Source organism: Amblyomma mixtum, chromosome 4, assembly GCF_055824585.1.
Source record: "Amblyomma mixtum isolate Tamu chromosome 4, ASM5582458v1, whole genome shotgun sequence".
Taxonomy (NCBI): domain Eukaryota; kingdom Metazoa; phylum Arthropoda; class Arachnida; order Ixodida; family Ixodidae; genus Amblyomma; species Amblyomma mixtum.
The window spans coordinates 144,180,422-144,189,050 of NC_143015.1; the positions used below are offsets into that span (position 1 = coordinate 144,180,422).

At 50.5% G+C, this 8,629-nt stretch overlaps 1 long non-coding RNA gene across 1 annotated transcript in view; it reads left to right on the top strand.

Annotated features, from left to right (window-relative positions):
• The window catches only part of LOC149348582 (uncharacterized), a 61,607-nt gene extending 55,459 nt beyond the window's left edge, over positions 1–6,148 (top strand). Inside the window, exons 2-3 of the long non-coding RNA XR_016292276.1 lie at positions 5,310–5,384; positions 5,969–6,148. This is a non-coding gene — a long non-coding RNA (uncharacterized LOC149348582). The remainder of the gene's footprint in view (positions 1–5,309; positions 5,385–5,968) is intronic.
• Positions 6,149–8,629: the final 2,481 nt, after the last annotated feature.

The window sequence follows — 8,629 nt, forward strand, 5'->3', positions numbered from 1 at the left end:
CGCGCAGCCGCGAGGAGACATCAGCGTTGTGGGGTGGTCCTCCCCGCTCACTGCACAAAGCAGCTTGAGCGATCGGCGCCCACCGTATCTGACGGTGTCGGAACGCCCGGTGCCGAGCTGCAATACCAGCGAGCTCGTTACTGCACCCGTGGCCCCAGGCCACCCGGCTCCCAGAGCCGCGACTCCCAGAGTCGAAAAAGAGACAGCGAGAAAATATATACAGAAAACCCGGACCACCCACGCGGCTTCCGTACTCACTCGCTTCGGGCTCGGCAACTCCGCGGGCGCTAGGCCTCGCGCTCCCTCGATGCGGACCAAGTGGTTCTTGAAGAAACTCCAGGAAGAAAACTTCACAAAAAAAACATGCTGAGCATGTCGAAAAGTTCAAACATGCTGCAGCGCAATACACCTCGCACTCAAGAAAGCATGCCGCAGGTCCTAGCGATCAAAATTCACTCTAGGCCTAGCACTTGTCAAGTCCGGACAAAGAGCGTTCCTCGAACCGAACAGACTGTCGTCCAATGTTCCAAGAGCAGGCCCCACGTTGGGCGCCAGATGTGGGGTTTAAATAGGGGAGAGATAAACACGTTCTCCCTTTTTAAGCACGGCTGACACAGTTCAAAGCCGCGCGGACCCCACCCCGTGGTCGCGTACGCTACCGAGCGCACGCCGACCACGGCGGGCCTTGCTCTGCGGGAACAAAGGAACGACACACTGGCTGACACAAACAAAGCATTTATTGCTATAGCAACAATAACGCCAGCTAGCAACAAAATACACTGAGGAATCTAGGATGTCCGACTCACCAGCACGGCTACGAGCGAACGTCCGCCCACGGTAGGGCAAAGGGATAAACTTCGAGGTCGAGCGGGACGGGCTTGGCGGGAGTAAGTTCCGGCCAAGAGGCGCCCGTCGACGAAGAGCGAAGCCGCGAGCGAAACGTCCGCTTGCTTCCCGGTGCCGAGGGAGAAGAGGCCCCGTAGCTCCCCGCGAGCGCGCAGCAAAACGCCATCCGTGGCGCTGGTGTCGCTGCGACGCGAGCGCCCTCCCCTGTTAGTGGAAAGTCACCGAACCGAGAGGAGTGCTTTGCGGAGGAGCTAACCACAGGGAACTAGCGCGTTGAGGGAAAGCGAACGCAGGGGACGAAAGCGTCCCCACAAACTTAACAACTTTTTCTTTCGACAGGTGTCACTGAGCTTCCCTTATTCTAAATATCCGCCTCCGATGTTCAGCTTAATCGTTGCAACAACGGAAGTTAAAGTTCTAGAATCGGCGCGAAAACACTCTGTGGTGAGATGTGATTATTACGTTGGGCATTTTGTTTTCTGCACCTTGTTTTTTTGCACCAATTTTTGCACCTTCGTAGAAGCAACTGCCTTCGACTGCCTTCAATAACTCATCTATTGAGAGTCCAGCCTTTTTCAACTTTGTCGTCCTTTCCGTCATGTTGAGGTGTTTGCACTGATGTATGTCAAGTCTTATTTCCAAACTCGCCTCTTCGAACATAGCTCTTGCTTTGGTCACACACGCAGCGTAATCCTTGATTTCCTCAAAGACAGATTTGACCATTTCAAAGTACCGCGCATAATATACTGCTCCGTAATCTATGTTTCCCATCCAGTCAAAACAGGCTTTGGCAGCAGAGGAATGTCAGCTGCTGTGGCGCTGATAACAGCAATTCATGACGGAGGTCTAAGAAACACCTGTTGCGGGCTAGATACTAACGCGTCCACTTGGGTAAAAGAGAGCCGGACAGATTCGGCGACAAGATGCATTACATTAACAACGCAGGTCAGGTGAATCATCTTGTTGTATAAAAGCGTCAGTCCGTTTCCTTCCTTGCACATGTAGGATGCCCCATCCGTGACGAACAAGAGTACCTTCTCATAGTGAATATTTCCTGGCCATAGAAGCTTCAGAGATGAAGAGAAAAAACACGCTATCGTCGAATGGCTCACCTTTTGAAGAATATCTGCGTTGAGAACATCTCCTCCGTCTTTCTCTGGGCTGGGTCAATGTTCCGATGATGGAGTTGGCCACATACCTGCGCTAGCCTCCGTGGTTTCGTCGACTTGACTCCCGAATGTAGTTGTCGCCAATCTCATCTCCGATTTTGGAGACAGTATCCTCGTAGCACTCTATTACGCATCTCTTACGAAGTGTTATTCATATGGAACATGCTCCTTGGTGTACTCTCCCAGAAAGCTGCAAAGATCACTGTTGGTTAGTTTCCACAATAGGATATCTGCCGCCAAAAATGCTTGACACAACTCTAAGGCAAATGACGATTCCTTTGCTGTCGCACTACCGCCGAAAGCCTCTGCCAGTAGGAGCTGCGATGTCCCCTTTTTCGTTCGCTTCAGGTTTGCAATATGCTTGTTGGTAGCGACGTGTTGCGTTACATGGCATCGCATCTCACTTGATACTGAAGTTTCGCGCGCTCTGCAGAAAAGCACATTTCCGTCAGTTGAAAAAAGCATCTGTAAACTGCGAAACTCACCGCGTGCAACGAGCGCCTCACGATGTCTTTTCTTTCGGCATGTCAATACGAAATGAAATGGAAAGCGCTAACAAAGAAAAGATTGTGAGCCCGCTCAAGCCGCGTGTTCTGGAAGCGGCAGGCAAGGAAGTGGCCATTCTCTGCGGAGGCGCTGGCTGCCGAGAAGCGGAGGCGCTGGCGCTCACTGCCGACGAGCGAGCAGTGAGCGCGCGAGTGTGCGAGCCTTGCGTGCGTTGAGGCAACAGTCCCCGGCTGGACGAAGCGCGTTGAGGTCATGGTCCCCGGCTGGACGGCACCGGTGCGGATAACGGGTTACACTCGAGAAGGTTATATAACCTCTTTGGTGTCGCCGGTTACGCTTCGAGAAAATTTTGCGTGATTCGGCGCGCGCATTTCACCATAATTAGATGTCTCAAAATTGAAAAACGGCACCGAGGACCGAAATGCCGGATTTAGGCATTTATAGGCAACAATAGTGGTTAAATAGGTAGTATTTCCTAAAATATGACAAAAAGGCAGGCAAGTGCGAAAATCCCCCGTTAAGGCATTTATAGGCATGCTTAGGCAAATGCCTGAAGTTCCGGGTTCTAGTGATGAACCATCATTTCAGTTAAACAAATCGATGATCATCGAGCACACAGTCTGAGTCAGTTGTCATGGAATGATCCCATTCCGATTTGTGCGCCTAACATGCGCTGCCTTCCCTCGCTGTTTACGGCAGCTTATATATGCCGTTCTGATTTCCTCCCTCCACGTTAGGCCTCCCATTTAGAACGCCGGTTCTACTGCTACATGTCTTCCTCCACAACATACTTCTTAACGTTGCTCCTTTTCTTCTCCAGTCGGGGCTCTGTGTCCTTCTTGGAAGCCAAAGCTGGGCTGGATCGCCTCCTCTCCGGCACCGGCAGGAGGTACCAGCAGGAGAGGCACTGCATCAGCTGCAGACAGCGGGGACCACTTCGCGTAAGCCAGGAGAAAACCTGCGCCTGTCTAAAGGCGGAGGCATCTAAGGTGAGGACAAAACCGCTTCAGTGTTCCTCACGCAGTGTGCTGTAGCGAACTCTCACTGTGACCACCGGAGACACAATGATGGTGCGGATGAGAACGTTCCTGTGCGCTGCCTGCATCGAATGACCCGAGTCCACGCAAGAAGGACATTGCTTTTCTCTGCGCCCTGGAGGCAGAGTTTCCGATCTCAGCTAGAGGTAGCCACAAAGAGCTTAGTTGGCCTTGCATCACCCCTCGCCCCAACCTCACCCCGCAGGCGGAGGATTAGGACCCATTTAGATATAGCTTCTTTCCCAGAACTGCATCGAATTGAATTCCTTGCCTCCTCATATTTTCCTGACATTGAGTATCACCTTCTCATTTCAGGAGTTTTTAATATGCCCGACTACTTAATTGTCGTTTTTGTTTTTGTTTTTCTCTGGCAACATTATCTGCACATGGTCGTCATTTCTTGTAAAATGTTTCAACGTTGGTTTCATGTTGGCAGCATTCGTTGGTTTTGAGGAGCTTCAGTAACCCTCTCGCAACATCAAATGCAGTCCTTCAGTAGTATAGTCCACAAGAGCTGGCACGCACCTCCGAAATTTCGCACATTCTTTCACCGGGTGCAAAATTCTCCGCACTACACACTGACCAGCACACCGCAACGCTCGATATGTGGGGACACCTCTAGACAACGAAAAAATGCACCTTTTATTCTTTTCCTGTTCCTAGAATTTTGTCGCCACCTGTAACGCTGCAGTGGCCGCTGAATTAAATCTGCATGTCTGCCTTTGTACAGCAGCAGCAGGCGCGGTCTCGGCTGATGGGACCATCGGTGCAGAAGCAGACGACTTGTGCAGACGGGGTGGGGTGTGCAGTCGTCACGTGGGTGCAGCCGGAAGAGGCGGTCGTTTCTCGGCGCAGTGGCGATGGTCCGAAACAAAGACAAAGAAGTGAGGAGAAAAGGGAACGGTTGACTCTGTCCAGACGGTCGGGTCACTCACTTGGCCAGCTGTCGTTACCACTGAACAATGCTTGGCATGCAGCTATTGTCTTAACATAGCGGGAAGTGAATTTTGTCAGCAATATTGTTGTAAAGAGAATTCCGCAACGTAGGCAATGAACATCCGTTCCTGTCACGTCGAGGTCTCACGCTCACGTGACCAGCGCGGAGGGCACGACAGTGCATGCGCATCGGGTCATAATGGTAGCGAAGGTGGCCACAAAGTGTGTAGTTCATAAAAGCTCCGGTCGTAGGTGCTAACAAACGACAGCATTACGTAGCATAGCCGAAATATTTCGTGATTAATATGTCGGGCAAAACTTTGTGGGTGGTTTGGACTCCAAGGAGGACATCTGTCAAGAACAGCGTCCAATAAATGCACGTATAAACAATTCAAATGACTCGCGAACCGGAAGTCGTCACGGCATAGTGTCCTTGGCTTTCGCCTCTCAACTCTTTATTTGACAAAGTGTCCTCGCAATTTTTTTTCCATGCCTGGGCGTCGGCTCAAAACCGGTCGTTCAAGCAAAATCAAGGCTACTAGCGCTCCTTGTGGGGACGTAGCAAATGCTCGACTATGTGGCTCAAAAGCAGACCATGTGTCCCGAGAACTTTTGACCGACCCTTTACCGTGCCCGCATGTGGCGGCGCCTGTTCCCGATCTGGGTACTGGATTGCTACTAATAAGATGCCAAAAGAGTTGTAGCGATACTTCAAACAAAGTAATTTCTTCTAAATATTTCTTCTTCTAGAGTACAGATGCATTTTCGTAAAGAATGACAAATATTCATTGGTTTACATGGATGCTTTTCGCAGTAGCATCGGCGTTCTGGATGTGCGCCCTCTACGAAGCGGGACTTATTGAGTCGCCTTCTCCGTCCCGGACTCGGGGTAGGTTTGATTACTGCTTCGTTGATCTTCAAAAGCTTTCTTCTTTGCCTTCAGCGTTGAAAATTGTCAATTCAGTTAGAAATGTGTCTTTGAAATTTGAGTTGACATTATTTCTAAATCTTAAAAAAAAACTAATAACGGCAAGCGAGGTCTGAGTTCTGCTCTGTGTTCTGCTGTGTATGAAAAGGACCTTTTCGCTTCGTAGCATCCGCTTCAGTGCCAGTGAGCGTGATAGACTGACTGAGCATCATAGGGAACAGTAATATCCCACCATCTGTTGATAAAACTTTACCACTGTTGTGGGCAGAAAAGCGCTTTTGGTTTCGTTCGTTCTGAGATTTGCGGGGAGTTTCAGCGTTTCGCCTCACTCGTCGGCAGCAAAACGTCACAAAAATGACCCACTGTCATTTTGTGCCCGTGGAAATGATTGCGGAAATTGGGGACTTCATTTGCAAATTTCTCATCATCACAGTAACCTTTTTTGCGTACAAGAAAAATGTTTCTAGTATTCCCGTACAACCATGTAAATGTTTAAGCTCATTGCTTGTGTTGATACTCACTTGTGTGTCCCTTTTCTTGAGCAGTGAGACGACCTAGCCTACCTGGAACCGCAGCGTCAGCTCAAGCTGGTGCGGAAGTTCCGAGCCCCAACTGAGGCCAATGGACTCCTGGATCAAGAAGTGCCAACCACTACTACCCTCACCAACGTCCTCTTAGCCCACCACCCGTAATCCCAATTTCTGCCAGTAAAGTTTATCAATCAATCAGTTGTCCGCTCCATACTTCATTGCGTTCCTACATATTGATCATTATAGAGCGTACCAATTTGGTGTCCCACATAGCGCACATGCCTTAGCAGCTTACCCTGAGATTTGTCATACGTGTACAGTTATCAGCAGCATAGCCTTATTTGTCATACGTGTAAACTTATTAGCAGTGTAGCTTATGACACATTGTACTTCGAATCGAGCATGCAGAAATTATAACCACCGGCCACCAGAGTTGCTGACGCCCAGCAGTTCCTGTTAAGTTATTGGAGCGGTAATGATCTGTACGTGTGCCTATGTAATTACCCTTCAATAGGGACGAATAACCGCAAAGGACACCAGGCGGCAGTAGGCAACACAAGGCGGTGTTGGCAATTGGGCGCTTCCCCTACACTTCGCCTAGCACAATCGGCGCATATCACTTCCACCTACAACGCTGTCTCGTGTAACTCCTCTAACCCGACATCCTCTACGTGGACGCGGCTGGACATATCCAACCAGGCTACTAAACCGCTGTCGCCGTCTTCGAGGATGGCACCATCGGGGCCGCAGCCACCCTCCGAGCCAACCGTAGAGAGGGGCTGAGGAAGCGTCCATCACCTTGGCGCTCGTACACGCTACATAAGATCCCAACATCGCGGAATACCGGCTCCCAAGATGAGTGGCGGCTTTTGTCCTTTCAGAAAAATATAACCAGCTCGGAGAGGACAGATATCAATGAGTAATTACTCCCTTATTACAAATCTACTTCACCTTGGGGGATTCCCTAAATATTTGACCGACCCACTTCCTACTTCGAGTTATTGATCTATTCGGTCTCGTTCTACCACAAGCTTGCCGTCCCGGTTAGCTCAATTGGTAGAGCGACTGCTTCGGCGAAGCGGTGGACCCGGGTTCGAACCTCGGCCCAGGCCAAATTTTTCTTTAGGAAGTTTATGAGAAAGCTGTATGCCTTTCCTTCGTAGCCGTATGGCTGCGCTCGGGTGGATGTCAATGAGTAATTACTCCCTTAGCAAGAAAAGGATAAATGAGCCACGACCAGCAACGCTTTGCCGGGCTTAAAGCCAATTCCAAATAGATGAAAAGAATGAAAAGGAGGAAAACGCTCAAAATAAAATTAGGGAAAAGCAGGGCAGCAAAAAATAAAAACCATAAAACGACAGTCTAAACTCAAATGTACGCACCAACTACCCGACGCATTCTTGCACAAAGCTCTCCTTGCACAAAGCTGCTCGCTACCCGAGATAGAATCATCGCGTGGGTTCCCGCGCAAGCCTCGATACCCGAGAAACTTCGCGTTCGTATTGACCCAAGAGCTATTCCAACAGAGCACCGGAAGGTCGGACGTCTACGCCCAGGCAAGAAATTTCGCGGTATCGATAGCCCCACACCAACAAATTGCGATTCATTACAAAAACTGCTACTTCTCGCCGTACACTGGATTCACGAGTACATACTGGCGGCAACTGCAGACAAACTGCTCCATCTGACCTACCTCCTCCATTGCTACCACCTTACCCTGACCCACCCACTTTTCCCCAGATGCTGGATGACAAAGGCCGCCCTCATGCACAACCTGCGGGAATGCCTCCAACCCATGGCAGTACACCCCATCCCCAAGCCACCCCCCTTCCTCATGGGAGGCCGCTCTGCGAGCTGTTCAAACAGATGTCTAAACATGGCTGGTACACGAGAGCTCTCCGTGAAGCCTAGCCACGTGGACTCCTGGTCAAGCCGGAACCCACCCTCGAGGACCTATTTTTATTGCAACAGCAATACTGCGCCAGGTCCAACCGCTCGTCGCGTGGTCCGTGGACCCCCTGCTCCTCGAGGAGCCGCAGCCGGGCTGAACAGATGGTGAGACGTCAGCCTCTCGGTTGCTATGGCGACGCGTGAGGTCAGCTTGCTCTCTGCCGCCGTGCGCTCTCCGTCGTCTCGCCGACAGTCTCTCTTTCTCTCCCTCTCTGATGCGCAGTAGCGATTGCGCATCGTCAGCTGCGTGGTTCGTGGTGTACATAGCGTGGCGCAAATAAACGGGAGCGGTAGAATGCTTCTCCCAGCTAAACGGGCGCATTGTTCGAGCTGAAAATTCGCAGCGAAGTGGAATTTTGTCGGCAAAATTGTTTTATACCACGTTTGTTTGGGGTACTTACCTGATTCGAAATGAATAAGTAGGATATTCAGATTGTCTGCGGCGACGACGAAGGAAATTAAGCCGCACTGTCTGCGATCGCACCGGTGGCTCCATCTCGCGTGTTGGTGGTGAAGATTCGGCAAAGGAGGGGGACACGGGAGGTATGAAGACGCTCTTTCAACTGGTTTTTTACCGGTCACAGAAAACTTAGCTTGGCCAAACTAAGTTTTCAGCAAGTTAAGTTTTCTGTGACCATTAAAAGATCAGTTGAAAGAGCGTCTTCAAACCTCCCGAACCTCGCTCCATTACTGAATCTTCACGGCCAACAAACGAGATGGCGCCAC